Source organism: Catharus ustulatus, chromosome 5 (genome assembly GCF_009819885.2).
Source record: "Catharus ustulatus isolate bCatUst1 chromosome 5, bCatUst1.pri.v2, whole genome shotgun sequence".
Classification (NCBI taxonomy): domain Eukaryota; kingdom Metazoa; phylum Chordata; class Aves; order Passeriformes; family Turdidae; genus Catharus; species Catharus ustulatus.
Window position 1 is genome coordinate 31,442,849 of NC_046225.1, and position 17,793 is coordinate 31,460,641.

Consider the following 17,793-nt stretch of genomic DNA (forward strand, 5'->3'; position numbering starts at 1 on the left):
GTGAATTTTTTCACATAACCTCTGCAACACAAAAAAAATTGCTTATAATATATTGAGAGCCCCAGCTGTTGTGGGAATGAAGAAATCTAATGATATCAGAAAGCAGGAATTATATTTCATTCATCCTTTTTGCCATGGTGAAAAATCATTCAACATAATCCAGATGTTTGTTCTGGGTGTTAGAGAATGTCTATGTGGTAATTACTTTGTGAGACATGAGCTTTTTCTTTATAGTGCTGAAATAATTGATTTTACCCAGAAGTAAAGAATTCAGAAATACAGCAGCCCTCTTTCATTACTTTGTAGAGTGGAGGATATGGTTTAATATTTTTTTCACATATTGATACTTAACATGAAGTGTCATGAAATTTTCCAGTGGCCAAAAAAAGGAAAAGGATAATGACATAAGTAAATAATTATTGGAATGACAAGTTCAGTTTCCTAACAAGTTGAATGAATTTTTTTTTTTTGGCAATATATGCCATTTGTCACTAAAGTTACAAAAATCTTTTGCAATTATTTTCAGTTCTATGTGAGAGTCATTCTACTTTTTTTAATGGGAAGAAAAATTGAAGTTTGGAGTGCAAAGCATATTGCAACTATCCAAAATATTTTTTCTCTTTTAAACCCTGTGTACTTCCTTGCATCAAACCCACTATATCTGAGCTCTCAATTTTTCCAATTCCAGCCCCACAAGTGGTTATGAATATGAGAGAATAGAGCACCAAGGGAGAAGACAGGTCTCTCACCACAGACCCAACACAAGACCACTGAGGTAATGAGCTATGAAAGCATGCTAGATCAGCTTAGGCTTTTGTAAATACACCAGAGTCAGAAATTTAAGTCACCCATCAGTATTGACATTTAGGCTGAGAGAGATTTAACACCACTACTCTCAGAAGCATCAAGTGACAACTATTCCTGTGTAGCAAAGAGAGGAGTAGTAAATAGCTATATTGACACTAACGTATAAGTTTCTTTAAAACAGTATCATTACATTTGAGTAGACTGACAGATGTTTACACATCTCCTTTCTTAATATTTTACAGTAGCAGCTGTGAGAAATTTTTTTTAATTGCATAACATTTTCCATTGATTTCCCCAGATGATGATCGATACCTCTGTGACACAGACAGCCATCGCATTGCACAGCCCATGCAAAGTCAACAACAGCATAAAAACAATTACACTTGACAAATTATTTGAGCTCTTGAGGCAGGAGAAAATGCAGTACTGCAACAGGCCTGCTTCCTCTTGAACAGACTTAGGATAAAATGGAACTTATTCAACTGCGGGAGCCAGACAAATCTGTTAAGACAAACACCCAGGGAATGCTCTGGTCTTGCCTCTTTTTGCTTTAGTCTCCTAGATGTGACTTTAATATCACAGGCATAAATTAAAAGCCTTTTTATTATTATTTATTTAAATGAACGGCAATGATAACTACAAAACTATTCCCCCTGACCCCCCCAGTCACTGTGATGTTTATAAAGTCTTCTCAACTCTAGCATAGTGACAATACAGTGCAAATAATTAACACAACCCAGCAGGGTGATGCCAATCTTGTATGCAACACCTGACTTCAAAGACTACACCAGTTGGAAAAAAATAATGTGAGCCATAAAATGAAGAAATTTATGGCTGCAGTTAACTGAGTCTTTATTGACAAATACTATTTGCTCCTTGTGCACCTGTGTTATGCACCAGATAGCAATTAGTCAGAAATGCTGGTCTTCAGATGCTACTTAAGTGAACTTATTTGCATTGGCTATTTATTTTGTAATGCATAATTTATTGCCAAATGCTTCAGATCCAAAAAAACCTGCAATGGTGTTTGCTCACATCCAACTTATAATATTGGAATTAATCACATTTCTGCAAAGCCAGACACATATCTGGATTCCTCTGGAAAGAGGTAGCATACATAGCACAAAACTTAAAAGTCACTTGAACAGGTCCTTTTGAAACTTCCCTGAGGTGATCAGGAAATTACGAACTACAGTGAAGTTTTAATCTCTATCACCCACCACATTCATGTACTACTAGTGAAAGGAGCTCTTCTAGGAAGACAGACCTCTTTTTGGGTAGCAAAAATCTGTAAGACCACACTGAAGTTTGACTGGGGGGTAGGGTAGGAATGAACCCAAAATACTGACACCATATTCTGGAAGCTGGGCTGGAGGTTGACAACTCAGCTAAGATACAGAACATTTCAGGAAAATATTTAAAACATAGATTAAATTCAAGCAATAAATTTCATTAAGAAGTTGGAACTACAATTTCCTTTGCACAAAAAGTTCTTGAATAAACCTCCAAAAAGGAAAGACAGACCAAAAAAAAACATTAGAGTTAAATACTATTTGTTTTTGAGGTGTTCAAGAAAATGGTGAACTGTTCCTTGACTAATGATTTCTTCAGAGCTTCTTAGATGAGGAAAACTTTGGGCTAAATTTATTGTTAATTACATAAAAAAAAAATAAAATCGAGTCTGTAACAACCTATGCATATGTATAAGATAAAGAATGAAGGAGGAAAAAAACAAAAAGAATGCAAATAAAACCCAATACATAAAAGTACTAAAATTAGTAAATTGCCCCGATTATTCTAAACAATTTTAATATTTTATGGAGAATGGAAACAAGAACAGACCAATTGGCTAGAAGAGTGGAATTTCTAAATAAATTATTTATGTAAACACTCTACTTCCAGTCATAGCAACTAACATATCAAGACAAATTTCTGTCTTGATAAAATATTAATTTTATATTTATTTATTTACCTAAGTCTTAAAGAAGCAGTGAAGGACCCTGGGTGACCACAATTTTGTCACTAAATGTACCTGTCTAATATTGAAATACAGTAATTTCACGATTACAAGCCGCACTGACTATAAGCTGCATCTCCGGGTGTTGGCAACATTTCGTTCTTTGTCCATAAATTAGCTGCACCTGATTATAAGCCGCTCTGTCGTTCGCAGCGAGGACCCACGTGTGACAAAGTTACCAAGTAGTAACAGAATCACGGGGTTTACTGGCTCGGCTTGGGCCGTGTGGGCACGGGGCTGCGAACGGGGCCATGTGGCCCAGCTCGGCAGGGCCACCTCCCTCCTCCCTGGCGCTGCTGGCACATAGCCCCCAGCCTCTGCCCCGAGCCACAGGGATAGCAGCATGGAGCCTCCAGCCTCTGCCCCAAGCCGCGGGGATGGTAGCACGGAGCCCCCAGCCTTTGCTCTGGGCCGTGGGGATGGCAGCACAGAGCCCACCACCTCCCCCCACCCCACGCTGCCAGCATGGAGCCCACCTGCATCCACTGTGCAACATAGTAACCAATTTGTAACAATCGCGCAATGCCAGGTTTTACTGGCAGGTGCTTGGCTCGGCACCCTAGCTGGCACTTCCGGGGTTGAAAGTTTCAGAAAATTTTTCACATATTGCCCGCTCCTGAGTGTAAGCTGCATTTCCGGGGTGGGAGCAAAATTTTAGTCAAAATGGTGTGGCTTGTAATCATGAAATTACTGTAATCTCTCTTTATAAACAATAGAACAAAATATTTCTGGGTAATAATAATTTTTTTGCCATGAAGAAGGCATCTTAAATAGGTCAGAAGAATCACACCCTAAAGTTTTCTCTTTCTTTTCAAAGATTTTTGAAAAAACTTGATGAGAGTTAAGAGGTAGGCACCTATATCAGGAAATTCTCAGGCCTCCTTTCTGACAAAACCTCTAGGGCTGGAGTCACCCCAGTTCTGAGGTGCAAGGTTCACACCATTATAATTTTTGGACTTTTTCCCCAATGTACATACAAGCTATTTTTGTGCCACTATAGAAACTTTATATCCTGCTCCTCTCACCAGAAGTGGAAAAAAATCAAAAGCTCAAAAAGTAGAGCATGACAAGTTTTTTCAGAGTACAGTAGTTTCACGAATACAAGCCGCACGGATTATAAGCCGCACCCCCAGTGCCTCGACAATGTTGCTGTCTTTGTCAATAGATAAGCCGCACCCCGAATATTAGCCGCACTTTCGTTCGTAGCGAGAATCCGTGCGCAGCTTTCACAAATTGGCCAATTAGTAACAGGATCGCGGCATAGCGGGCTTTACTGGCTCGGGGTGGGGCCAGGAAGGCTCGGCCCGCTCATGGTTGCCGACGGGGCCGGGTGGCCCAGCTCAGCGCCACGGCTCGGCGGGGCTGGCCGGGTGGTACTGCCGCCGCCGCTGGGCTCGCTGGCCCCCCTCTCCTGTCAGCACCGCCCCGCTGCCGCGTTCGCTAGCCCCGCCGACGGGCTCGCCGGCCGCGCCGCATTCGCTAGCCCCACCGCCGGGCTCGCTGGCCGCGCCGCGCCGCTTTCCCTAGCCCCGCCGCCGGGCTCGCCGGCCGCGCCGCGTTCCCTAGCCCCGCCACCGGGCTCGCCGGCCGCGCCGCGTTCCCTAGCCCCGCCGCCGGGCTCGCCGGCCGCGCCGCTTTCCCTAGCCCCGCCGCCGGGCTCGCCGGCCGCGCCGCGTTCCCTAGCCCCGCCGCCGGGCTCGCCGGCCGCGCCGCGTTCCCTAGCCCCGCCGCCGGGCTCGCCGGCCGCGCCGCGTTCCCTAGCCCCGTCGCCGGGCTCGCCGGCCGCGCCGCGTTCCCTAGCCCCGCCGCCGGGCTCACCGGCCGCACCGCGTTCGCTAGCCCCGCCGCCGGGCTGCCGCTGCCGCCGCCGGGCTCGCCGGCCGTCCCCTCCCGTCTGCACCGCCGCCGCGTTTCCTCGCCCTGGCCGGCACTGCAGGCCCCCGCACCGCCGGGCTCCCCCACGCTGCTGGCCCCGATTCTGCTGGGCTTCCCCCGCTGCCAGGTAGCCCCACCCGCCGGCCTTCCTGCTTCTGCCATGCTCCCCTGCGCTGCTAGCCCCAGTTCTCCCGGGCTCCCCCGCCCTGCTGGCCCGGGCTCTGCCGCCCCCCTGCCCCGCCCTGCTGGCTCAGGCTCTGCCGCCCGCCCCCCACACTGCTGGCCCCGCCTCTGCCAGGCTTTCCCACCTCAGCCGGGGCCGGCCGGGCTCCAGCTTGGCTTGGGGCTGCCGCGGGCTCTCACTTCCGTGTTGGCAGCTTTTAGAATTTTGTTAATGTATTAGCCGCCCCGGAATATTGGCCGCACTTCCGGGTTTCCACCAAAATTTTGGTCAAATTGGTGCGGCTTGTATTCGTGAAATTACTGTACCTTACAGCAGACTAAAAAATTTCCAGAAAAATAAGATTCTCTCATATTGTTTCCTCCCTGTTAAAATGTCCATAGTAACCCCCAATTATTCTGACAATAGTTATCTGGAAGTTTAGAGAACTGAACATGTTGCAAAATGGAGATTCTGTTTCAGCACATAAAACCATCTCTGGAATGAAAAAGGTTAAGCATCTACTTAAGTTAATTAAATTCCCCGAATGAATAGTTACATGAGTGAAGATAAGTCTTCATACAGGTTTAGGCTATGGAAAAAGAGAAGCAAGATTTGTGCCAAACTAAAAACAACCCATTGTGTTTTTATGGAACTCTTCCCCCAGATTCTCCATCCTGACAGCTGGTATAGGGCCTACATATCTTGGAAGAAAAGAAGTCAAGGAAAGAAAATAAATGACATTTAGGCTCAAAGTGCAGCAAATTCCTTTTTCACTTCGATGGAACTGGAATGCATCCAGATCATTATTCTTGTGTTTCCTATTCTTGAGGCTACCAACAGACAATCCACATTTTCCTTGCTTAGTCTTATTATTCAGCATCTTCTATAGACAGCAGGGACATGAGAAAGTTGGAGAAGCTACATGGTCACAGTGAACTGAGTCTGTGAGTCCAGAACTATTACTATATTCAGCATAGTTGTGAAGGCCACGTACCATAGTCTGACAGTTTAGAGCATGGAAACCACCATCCTAGCCCTTCATTATAAATACTACAGTTATCAAATATAGCCAGCACTGAAGTTCACAACAAACCACAAAATGATAGTTTTTGCAAAAGTCATAGCAGTCCTCCATTCCCACTCACACCTGGTTTTGATCAAAACATTTGCATGGATTTTTGACTACTTGAAGGCATATACTGGAGATGACCCTATAGACAGGTCCCAATCCTGGGACAGGGGACCACAGTAGCAGCAGTCCTGCCAGCGCTGCACTCCCCAACAACTTTCCCAAACTCCTACCTTTGTGCTGATACACAGAATTTTTTTCCACCCCTCATTCACATAGGTAAAACACAAGGAATTCTGCATTTAAAAGTCCAAGGAATATTTGGTCATGATAGCAGGCCAATTTTCAAGGACAGTATCATGCAGGTTGCTATTAAAAAATCAAGCATCTGATTAACAAAGGAAAAGAAAGAAGTACTAAACAATAAGAAAGTGAAATAAGCTGGGCTCAAACAGGTCAACTTACTAAAATCTTGACATAATTGCTAAAAATATATTTTAACAGCACTTTTGCGCCTTTATATTGCCATGCATCTTTGTTCTTAAATAATGTAGTTGTAGCATAGATGGCACCAGGGGTAGTGTAAGAAGAGGAGGAGAAGAAAGGAGGGAGAAAAACTCTGAACTGTTACTAAAGTCAGAAGTCTCCACTGCCAGCATGATTGGGTCAAACAGCAAGGGGATCTTTGGTTGCTGACAAAGGAGAAGCCTGAGGCCGAGGTGATAGAATTGTCTAGGTTACCTCAGGCCTGTAAGCACTTTCTCATGGCTGTTGACTAATTTCAGGACCGTGGCAACCTCTGTCCTGCCAAGGAACTGGTTCTTTTCCCACCTAGTGTCCTGGTTGATCTAGAGCTTCATGGGTAACCATAGGTCTTGCTGTGACTTAGACACATAGAAAAATAATCTGCATTTTCACCTATGTCAATCCACTGTTTGTATGTTGAGTGGGCAGTGCCAAATGCTTACACTTAGGAGAGAACAGTATTAGACACATTAGTTGCCCTCAACACTATTTTAGAAGTTAGCAGTTTAGTAGTGTTTCCTGTCGTATGTATTTTGACACTTCCTAATTAAAGGAAGGTAAAAAGAAATTGCAAACTGTGTACTATTTTACTGTTGCAAAAGCTTTTGCAGTTTGATTGCCAAAAAATACATCCTGCAAGACTTTGTAAAACAAGACAGTAAATTTCTTTTTTCCATGACTAATAAAAATGGTAACAGTGTCACATAGGATTGCAGATGCCTTTTCATACAAATTATTGGAAAGTTGATTTTGGCTCCATAGAATATATAGTCATATCATTTTATTTTACAAGAACTTGGAGGTGGAGGGCAAATAATATCCCACTACATCACTCTGCTGTTTCAAGGGACTAAGCATTTTTTAAATCCCTTTGTAGGAAAAGCAATAGAAGGCAGATATAAAAACATCTCTCTGCAAGAGGGGAGATGCTTGCTTAGGAAGAAGGTTGAACAAGCTTAGTTCTTACATTTTTCTCAGTAAAATACCCATACACGTAGGTACTCTTCAGCTGTTTGTTACAAACAGGAGAAAAAAAAAAATCAATAGTTCTGAACTTAATTGAACCATGTTAAAAGGGAAATCCAGGAAATTACAATCTTACTAATGTACAGGTTGGTTGAAATGATAGTGAGAAGTACTAACTCAGCAAAATTCAATGCTCTCTCCATTCACCTAGAAATAGGTATTATCTTTATTGTCCACCATTAAAAAATCCCCCAAAATGCCTTATGAATTGACTCTTTTAAATTTGATTAAGTTTGAAATGTTTTCTTTAAATATTTAAAATAAAATATTTCTCCCAATTTAAATATTAAACAATCAAAACTTTTTTTTTTCACTAAAAACATGTTTTTCTAATTAATTTATCTCATTTAAATAGTATTGAAGTAATGCTTGTAAATAGTTTTTCTTGGCCTCCTTGTCCACATGGATATGGTGTTCAAAATGTAATGATATTTTGAAACTTTAGAAGAGAGGAATTTATTTTGCCTAATATGTGAGTCAGTAGATAAATCTGAAGACAATTATTAAAATGACTGAACTTGAACAAGAAACCATTTGCAGTTTCCACTGTGATTTATTGCTTACTTCTGAAATACTGTCAGACAAATCATTCTAATACCCAATGCTGTACATAACACGGCACATCAAATTTGTGGAGATAGAAATCCTTTCCTTGTAGAACAGGAGTAGCTTAGAAATATTCATGCATTCAACAGGCTCCAAACCATTATATTTGCTCCTGTGCTTAACCAGTAACTCACATGAAAAATCCCTATTGAGCAGTAAAAGGTTCCTGGCAGTAGTAAAGAAGCAAAGGTTTGCAGAAACACTTTTTTACTCACCACTTCTATGCATTTACCTCATTTTAGAAAGTCACAGTTAGTGGGACCAGTTTAGAAGTAGCATAATGATATTTAGGCAACTTGACCATACCAGTCAGAAAGTTTCATACTCAGAAGTCTCATTTGGTTCCCACCTTCCTCTGTGATACCTATATTTCTTGAAAGGGTTAAAGAGGTGGCTGAAATTCTTTCTACACAAAGGGAAAGATCTTTTGGACTTGCCCATAAATGCCCAAACATTGGCAAAGCTAAACAAAGAGCACAGACTCAAGCCCTGCCAAGATCTCTGAAGGTTATACTCTTCCTTGCTAGGTTTTCTTAGCCTATGATGATTGTTCTTTTTTTCTCCCTTATCATTCTCATTTTCATTCTTCAAAAAAACCCCACCAATTCTGTATCTAAATCCCACATATCTGGAGAGAAGGGAGGGGCATTCTCTACACCAGAAGCACCCCCACTAGAACACCTGGCCAAGGAACAAAACATGGCTTTAAATGCCCATCTCTGCTGAAGGTGATAGAAGTAAACTCTACAGGTACAGGTTTACAGGGCTCTCTGGCATGTTTCTCCTCAGAAGTAGCTCCTGTGTGGAAAAAGTACTTCACTGAAAGTGAAAAAGAAAGATATTGTAAGTAATTTTATACTCAGTGACTCAATGTCAGAAAATTGGGTCCACAGAGAGCAAATGTACTGGCGCAACCTAAGAATTAGAACATTTATTCAGGATAGGGATAGCTGGCCAAGCACGCTTCGTATTTTATATTACATATGCCATTATTTAAATGGCTAATTGAAGAATTCCACAAGCAAAACTAAGAGTGCTTTATCACAGAATATTTTCCACTCTATGGCTTAAAGCTTTCCCACTGGAGACAGTTAAGTAGGGGTCAAACCTTGCCATTAAAGAAGTGATTTCAGCCTTAGCTTCCCAGAACACGATAAGATATTTTAGCTTCTACCTAGATTTTTAGTTTCTTTTTAAAGGGGTATTGTTCCACCAATGTTTTCTTTCTGAGAAGCCTGTTAAGGGTACAAGCCACTGATGGGTGGATATACTGCAGTCACATTTTGTGGGAACAATTAGTTCATTCTTTTAAAACACCCATCTGTGGCTTTGGTCTTAGGAACAGAACTGAATTTAATGACAGCTTAGTATCCCACTAAGTATCTGATTGGCTATACTTACCAGATTATCACATTCACTGACATTGCATTTATTAAATTTGATGAAATGAAATAAAGGAGATTGGAAAAGGAGCGCCAGAAAACAATACCTATCTGTGTCTTACAGTACTCCTTCCTTAAGGGGAACCAGAGGTTGCTGCAGTTTCAAAATTACCATTTCAAAACCTTCTGGATCTTGGCCACAGAACATTCTTTCCATAATTGCCACAGACACAGATAACTCAGATATGGGACACACAGAGACAAAGCAAAAAGCCAGAAAGAGACATAGCCACACACATGCAGCTGTTGACTTTTGATGCAGGGCATAGGTGGACTTGCCCATAGGCCCTGTCCCTCGTCCCCCATTAGACATAAAAAAATGACAAAAACATTTAATCATCTCTTAACTTTCTCAAAGGTTCATTTTAAATACTTTAAAACCTCTGTATTCTACTGAGTTTTTTTTCCCCTAGCCCTCTCAAACTGCAGATTTTCTTAACTTTAAATGTACTCTTCTTACCCTTTGTGATGATGAAGATGAAGATCCCAGCTCAGCAACTTGTTTCTTCAAAACAAGAATCCCTCACTACCACAGGAATTTAAAGGAGAAAAGGAATACAAATTTCTCAGCACTACATCTTCTGAAGATCTTTGTGCTGCTGCAAGGACAGGAAAATGCAATGCTGAGGGATTTGCAGGAGCAGGAAGCACAACAGGTGTTTGCAATTTCTATCAGCTGAAGAGCAGCAGCAAAATGTAATTGCAACCAACAGCTAAATAAGAGTTCTAGCATCAATGTTTAAAAATCAACCAAAAAAATGGCATAGACATCCTCCTATGATGAGATTTTTTTCAGTACTTACAGGCACTCCCTGCGCGCATGTGCAGCAGGTAAGCATGATTGTAGGGAGCTGTGTACCCAATGCCCCAGTTTTGGAGAAGATGAAGATGCTTTGCTAGAATGTCCCAGACAAAGTGTGCCCAGCCCAGCATATTAATGAACTGCAGGGCCCTAAGAAACACCTGGGGGGAGTGCACAGGTCTTGCAAATTTGAGTTCAGGTGCCAAAAAAAAAAGGATTTTTCAACATTTTGATAAATACTTTTAATATCCTAAATTCTTCTAAGTTCTTAAGTTCTCCACTAGAGTAGACCACAATTAGAAAACTTGATGTCAATCACTTTGTTTTCCAATTGATACAGGTAAGGGGAAATATAAACTGCAGAAAATAAATATACAAACATTCTTACACAGATGTAACAGGAAATATCCATGATGCTTTTTTACTAAACAGAAAACTAAATTGTTTACACAATAATTGCAACTATTTAATTTTGAAAATCCTGATAATGTGACAAGCAATTATTAAAATTAGATTTGAGAAAGGGAAAATTCTGTTTCACAAGCAAACTATAGTCAGAAACACAAATATTTCATATAATGAATGCTGTTACATTCCATTTTATAAACTTTCAGCAAACAGCACTACTAGACCTGTCCTTCAATTTCAGATAGTTTACATGATCCTTATGTCTTTATGTATGGTCACTAGGTATGCCTGTTTTAAGAGTCTAATGAAATCTTGAGCCATTCACATACTAGAAAATGCCATACTGGCAGCTTTTAGGAAATGAATGTATCTATGAATGTATCTATGGCTTAGTATATATAAATAGTGCACTATAAATAGGGATGATTTTCAGATCCATTAAGTCTTATATCACATATTAACTGGCAATTGTAAAGCAAATAGATGAGTTTTCAGCTTAGAAGCAGTGGAATTTATAACTCTTAGTTTTGCAGTGCTTAGAAGTGCAGAAGATGCATATTTTTGTGACATATTTTTGACAACGATTGATGGCTCAATTTTCCATTTGAAAAATCTAGTTGCTGAAATATAATTAAAACTATACTGTTGTGCATTTTAAAACTTTTGTAAATTAACTTGCTTTGTTAGACTTAAGAAAACTGTAAGCTTACACACTTGTGCAAATTGAAACTTCTAATACAGGAAAAATTCTACTTCATCGCAATGAAACAATAAAACAAAACAATAAAGCTGATTTTAAATAACAATTTTATAAATAATTTGTTTCCATAAACATAAATTGTACTAACTTTTAAAACTACTGATGCAAGAAGCAAAATTAAAACCCAGAACTTTTATTGTATACTGTAAGTGTATTTCACATTGTTACTGAATGTTGCCATGAGGAACAAGAGATTTAGTTGATTTTTTTTTCTAACAATCATTTCCATGATTTTAAGAACATGAGGAGTTTTCAACTTTTACTTTAGATTTTCAGTGGGTTTTTTTTCTTTTTATCTTACTCTAGCAATTAATTTCTCCTTAGCACAAATAACCAGCAGGATTTAATTTTGATCTTGACCTTTTCTCATCTCTTATTCAATAAGCCAAACTGGACATATAGAAAACCATGTGCTAAACAGCTTATGGATTTCTGAAATCCTTCTTCTATAAATAAGTGGCATATACCAAGCCAGCAGTGTAATTATTTTCAAAGATGATAGGAAAAAATCTGGAGTCACTGGAACAGTGGAAATTCCTTTACCTTTTTAATAGGCCAGTAACCAAATTCAAAAAGACAATGCAGAATCTTGCAGAACCAGAGAAGATCGAAGTAGCCTGTAAACCTTGGCAGTGGCAGTGTCAAGACTTATCAAACAGAAATCTGAGATCAACACCTGATCCACAGTTCAGGGAGCAGTATTTTTTGAGTAAGACATTATTTAAAAGTCTCTGTCATCATAGCTCTCTGTGAGCCACTGAATTACAAGCTGATCTTACTTTTTTGGGTTGTAATACGTGTTCTCTCTGAGTAGGAAGTGAGTCAACACAAACTGGTGTCTTTTGCACTCTGCTGCAACAAAGTATTAATATTACTTTGAGACTGTATAACTTGCTGTCCAGTATCCCAAAAAATGAAGGCAAATTTATTTTTAAAGTAATTTTAAACTCACATTACTATTTCTTAGATGCATAATCAGAGTTTGCTGAAAAAAAAAGCACAAACAAATCAAGTCTATTTTTGGCTTTGTAATTTTTCAGTTTTAAAATCATGTGATGTTTTATTTCAGTTGTCAAAGCATTAAGAAGTCAAGTAGAAAGTTGGTTTTCCATTGTTCTTGCTCATAAAACATTTGGTTTTTTTTTTTTTTTTTTTAATGGCATCCTGAAAGACAAAACTTGTACTTCTGAAACAGAGAACGATATTTACCATCCTTGCCTCTGACTGGTTCTGGAAGAATGAAAAACACTCTTCATTGAAATATTAGTTCACCATATGTCTTGTTGGGGCCAGAAAAAAAAAAAAAATCAACCAAAAAACAAACAAACATGAAGCAGCAGAAAAATATAAACTACAGTTTATGTGTTGATTCAAGAAAATAATGGAAAAAGTTAAAAATACAGTGCCCGTTTACATGTAAAAGAGTGGCAGTATCTTACTCCGGAGACAGTGACTGGCAGACAGTGACAGTAGATGGAACTGTTTCAGAGAGTGAAATTGCTGGTGAAGTAAATTCAGACTATTTTGAGTGACAGACAAACAAATCCTGCAGGTAAGGGTAGCACAGCTGGAAATGTGGCCTGACATGATGGCGAGGGATGCAGTGTGACACATGGACTCTTATGCATTCGCTCTCATCTCCTACAGTTCTCTGTCGTGGTCAACGGGGGACGTGAAGGACCACGAGGATCACTTTTGCTGGCTCCTTCCTCAGCACACACGGAGTACTGCTTGAGCAAAGGCACGGACAGCATGAAAGGAGAGACCTCTGCCTCTGCCACGGATCAAGTTACAGCCTTAAGCACAGAGTTCAGTTCACCTTACCAAGCCTCACGTTTTCTTTGCAAGACTTTGTATGAATGAATACAAAGGAGTAAACAGTGAAATACCCCCTCTGGGCTACCAAGAATTTGAATGAGCTCTTCTAAAAGGAAATCTGCTACCTGACATGTCTTGTACAGCACTTGATTAAACACAACCAACTTGGGTGCAGATTCTTAGCTGCAATGTGTCTGGGTTTTGCCACCCTGTACTGCTGCACTTTTTCACCAATGATTGCAAGTGAAAAAAGAGGCCAGTGTTAAAAAATCAGTGATTCTGAGCATGTATGCAAGTAACTGCAAACTGTCTTAGCTTGGAACCAACTATCTTCACTTATCCATTTGAAGAAACAAGGAATTTAAGGCATCTTTCAAAGGAAGAAGTTGACTCTTTTCTCCATGGGCCTTCGTAGTGAGTAGCTCTGATGATGGGAGCTCCATTCCTTTACACTTATGGTGATACAAGTAAGGAAGCAATGAAGGCTGGCTTCCTGCCCCTTTTTATTTGCATTCCAGAAACCATTTTTGCACCATCTGTGATCCTGTTGCAAAACCTACACGGGAATAAAGATTGCCTTCAGACTTCATCGCAGATAAGACCACACATGGCTGAAGACATGAAGAACGAGCTCCCTGGGGCCTTATTCACAGATGTAGCTAAGTCTCCTCCTCTTAAAGGTAACTAGCTGATCAGCTGCTATAAGGGCAGCTCCCCCAATTCCTGCTCCCCACATAACTGGGGATCACAGGGATGTGCTTCCTTTCCTTGCAGAGAGAGGAGCTTTTAATGGTTGACCCTCTGCAATACATTAATAGCTTTCCACACTCCCAGAAGAGAGATAAATTTGCTATACAGACATTTTGCTCCAGACCAGAACAACACAATAAATCACAATGCTTTGTCAGGGACGGGGATGTGAATTGTGGTGCCTGGTCTAGGTGTTTCTCAGCAGCTTTCAATATAATCTGCAAAGAAAATGCCTTCCTGGAGTTGCCTCTACAAAGCCATTCAGGCCATTCACTGCCCATGGGAAGCATGTACTTCTCACATCACCCTTCTTCTCCTCACAGTGCTTTGATTTTGGTAGTATGGCAAAACAACAGACCTATCTCTTATGCAGGCACAGCTTTTGCATCTCTGTATAGCATGCATCTTTCTGGCTTGTTTTCCATCACAAGTCTTACAGAAGAGCTGCAGTTTCAAAGACTTTTACAAGGAAGCCTCAGGGCTTCTTTGCCAGACTTCAATGGATATGTTTAGAGCAGAGTATATGGAGGTTGAACTGCCTGACTCACATTAACATTAGTAGAGTCAGAAAGCTAAATGCCTGCGCACCATTCTGGTGACGTACTCGCAGCATCTGGCAAGTAGCCTACTGCCATTTCTAAGTCCTTTTGGATATGATGTTTCCTTCTTTGGTATCAGGTTGGCAAAGTAAAACAGTGATGGATGGCCTACTTTCCTTCAGCTAAGACATTCTGAAAAGTAAAAGAACTGGGAGGGCTCTCCCTGAATTTTAACAAAGGACCTCCCACTTGCACATGAATTTACATGAACTAGCAGCCTTACAAAAATTAAATTCCCCATATCAAACAGACAACAAACTGCTGTCAACCTATTTGTTTAATACAAAAGAGTAGGTTAGCAGTTACACAGGATTCATGGTCTCAAGAAAATTCTAGGATCTTTGGATTATATGCGCTCTTTGAAAATTACAGATAAAGGAGGTACCTTTCAAACACGAGGCTATTACAGAGATGAAGCAAGTAGCCAACTTAAAATTTAACCTGTATTAATATTAAAAAATCTTTCATTCCCTGTTTATGAACACCTGCAGTTTTATCACATACATTTTCACTGGAAACAATCTGTTAAAACTGTAAAATTATTATAGTGTAGTCCCATAGTATGTCACACTGGCAGTACCTTTGATCTCAGCCCCTGGGAAACATTTTTTCATATGGGCAGCAGCAAAAACTGTAAATACAATGTTAATACTGTTGAAGTATTAAATTTCTCTTTTATTTTGATGGCTGAAGTCTGAGTGCTTATGCAATACTACACGTCCCATATAATATGCTTTCAAGTTTCTGAACTTTCAAGATAATCTAGTGTTTGAGATAATGGACTGTCTTAGATACTTTTATAATCGTGTTGCAAGTGAAAAAAAAGGACCTCTTAATTTCTTTAAAATCTGGGAAAATATACTTTGGTGATAAATCTTAATTTCTCAACATCTTGATCCCCTCCTTAGCTACCAGATGATTCCCAACTTTTCTGCTTTAACCTGCTTAGAAACAACCTGTTGGCTAAACTACTTTGTTACAACCTACAAATTACTGTATGCTTTTTTTCACAAGTTTAGTCCTACTTTAACAAAAAATATATATTTTTAAAATGTTCTCTGCATCCCTGGTGACTGTCTTACCACAACACTAAAATTCTAGATCATGTACATTGACTTTGCCATACACAAAGAGCACACGGATCTGGCCTTAGCTTGCCATCGTGCTGTGTAGCCAATCAGCTGCCACACACCCATCCCAACCATTCCTGAAGCCAGTGGATAATACCCTGAGCAGTATAAAAAATAGCTTGAGATAGATGAATGCTACTCTTACCCCTACTATTTTATCCTGATGAAGTTGCTTTGCAATACTATCTTACTCATTCAAGTTTTATATGGGGGAAATGAGAAAGATTGGGCACTTTTATTGTTCATATACTGAGTACACATTTTCAGTAAAAATATTTTTTAAGCAACATTTTAATAAAACAAACAGCACATGCATTCTGTTAAGTGAAAATTTACATTTATACACATATCAGTGTTTTAAGTGCTTTATGCCTTTCGAGGGTGCTTGCATTAAAATGTCTTAGGAAAAGCAATTCTACCAAATAGGGCACAAATAATCTTAAGTGTCAAAATTATCTTGATTTAGTCTCTTCTATTCACTGCTTTTGATTCTGAAAGAGCACACAAGCCACAAGGCCTGTTCTACTTTGTATGCTCTGTACACACTGCCATCAAAAGTACATAATAATACACATTTTTTAAAATTTTCAAATACCACTGTAATAGTCAGTTGTGTGCACACAAAGCTTTTAAAATACATACGCTAGGGTTTTGTGCCTTAAGGCAAATCTCATTTCATGCTCCAGTATAGCTTGGGAATGTAAGGACTGAAGCCTATATTCAGGGTCTAAATCCAGAAAAGATATAAAAGACCTGTTAGAAGGAGGTGGGGATGGAAAGAGGGTGGGAGAAAGAGGGGCAAGCAGGAGAGTACACTTCATACCAAGACAGGTACATCTCTTTCTTCTTCAACCTGTGAGTAGATTTAGGCATCCATTTGAGACTTAGAATAGTCAGGAGGCTAATGTTCACAGTTTTTTTGTTAATCAAGCATCAGGTAAAGCTTTTAAATAACCACCTGCAAGGACTGGAAGTCAGCCTTCCCCTTCTCCCAAGCAAGAGCTCTTACTGCCCTAGGACATTTAAATAACATGACTATTTTGGCACAAATTCTGAGTACACTGTCCCCCCACCTCCTCCCACAAATGAAAATAAGTATTCATTTTATTCCTGCATATTCCTTTTAAATGTAGGACTTTTCACAGAGGAAATCCATATTAGAATAGCTTTTACATGGAAGATTAGGGTGAAAGATGGACCTAAACCCCTTCTGCCAGGCAAAGATTGAACCCACACTACATACTCATACTCCTGAATGAATGGAGACTCCCATCACTCACTGCTGCTGCTGTGTTTTATGCACAGCCTGCATCATTAGTCATGCTCGGAGGATGCCAGCTGGATAGAGCCCCTCAGGTGAAACAGACTGAGGAATGCCTTGTTTATTAATTCAAATTAGACTTAAATGCAAATTATGGCTGGGTCACTCCACGCTAAGCTGGTTTGGGATTGCCCAGGAAAAAAGAATTTAAAGCCTTCAGGAAATACAGAGATTTTGATGTGAATGGGTGGCTAAAGACAGGTTCAGTCTGCACTCCCTCCAACTCAGCTCTAGCTAACCCTGTTCCATTTGAAAAGCTGGGCAGCCATGTCGGTTTGAAGGCTCAAAAAAATGCATGGCAACTAAAGAATTCAGGTGGCTCCAAATTTATGCAACCCCTTTATGACTTCAAGGAGTCTTAAAGACTACAGTTTGGAACACAGAGCCTTAAAACAAATGTTAGGCAGCTTTGTTCTTTCATATCATTCTGTCTTGATTTTCTTCAGCTTATTTGTATGGTGGAAAATCCAAGTGAAGGAAATTCAAAATTTTAGGGAGGAATATTTCACATGACTTTAAATGACTTGAGGGGAAGATTTACACAACCATACTGCAAAGATGGTAATGTACAAAAGAACAACCTGTCAGATGTGAGCCAAGAATGGAAAAGAAGGACAACCTACTCAACTTAGATATGCAGGTACTGGCCCTTGTTTGAGGGGGAGAGTTCCAGGT

The 17,793-nt window shown here is 40.2% G+C and overlaps 1 long non-coding RNA gene across 2 annotated transcripts in view; it reads left to right on the forward strand.

Moving 5' to 3' along the window:
• Positions 1-17,793, forward strand: part of LOC116996578 — a 57,970-nt gene that overhangs the window by 38,961 nt on the left and 1,216 nt on the right. Inside the window, exon 3 of one of the 2 annotated variants that reach the window (XR_004417962.1) lies at positions 13,148-13,998. This is a non-coding gene — a long non-coding RNA (uncharacterized LOC116996578). Of the gene's footprint in view, positions 1-13,147; positions 15,637-17,793 lie in introns of those variants that run through there. The other variant, XR_006162988.1, reaches the window with a different exon arrangement.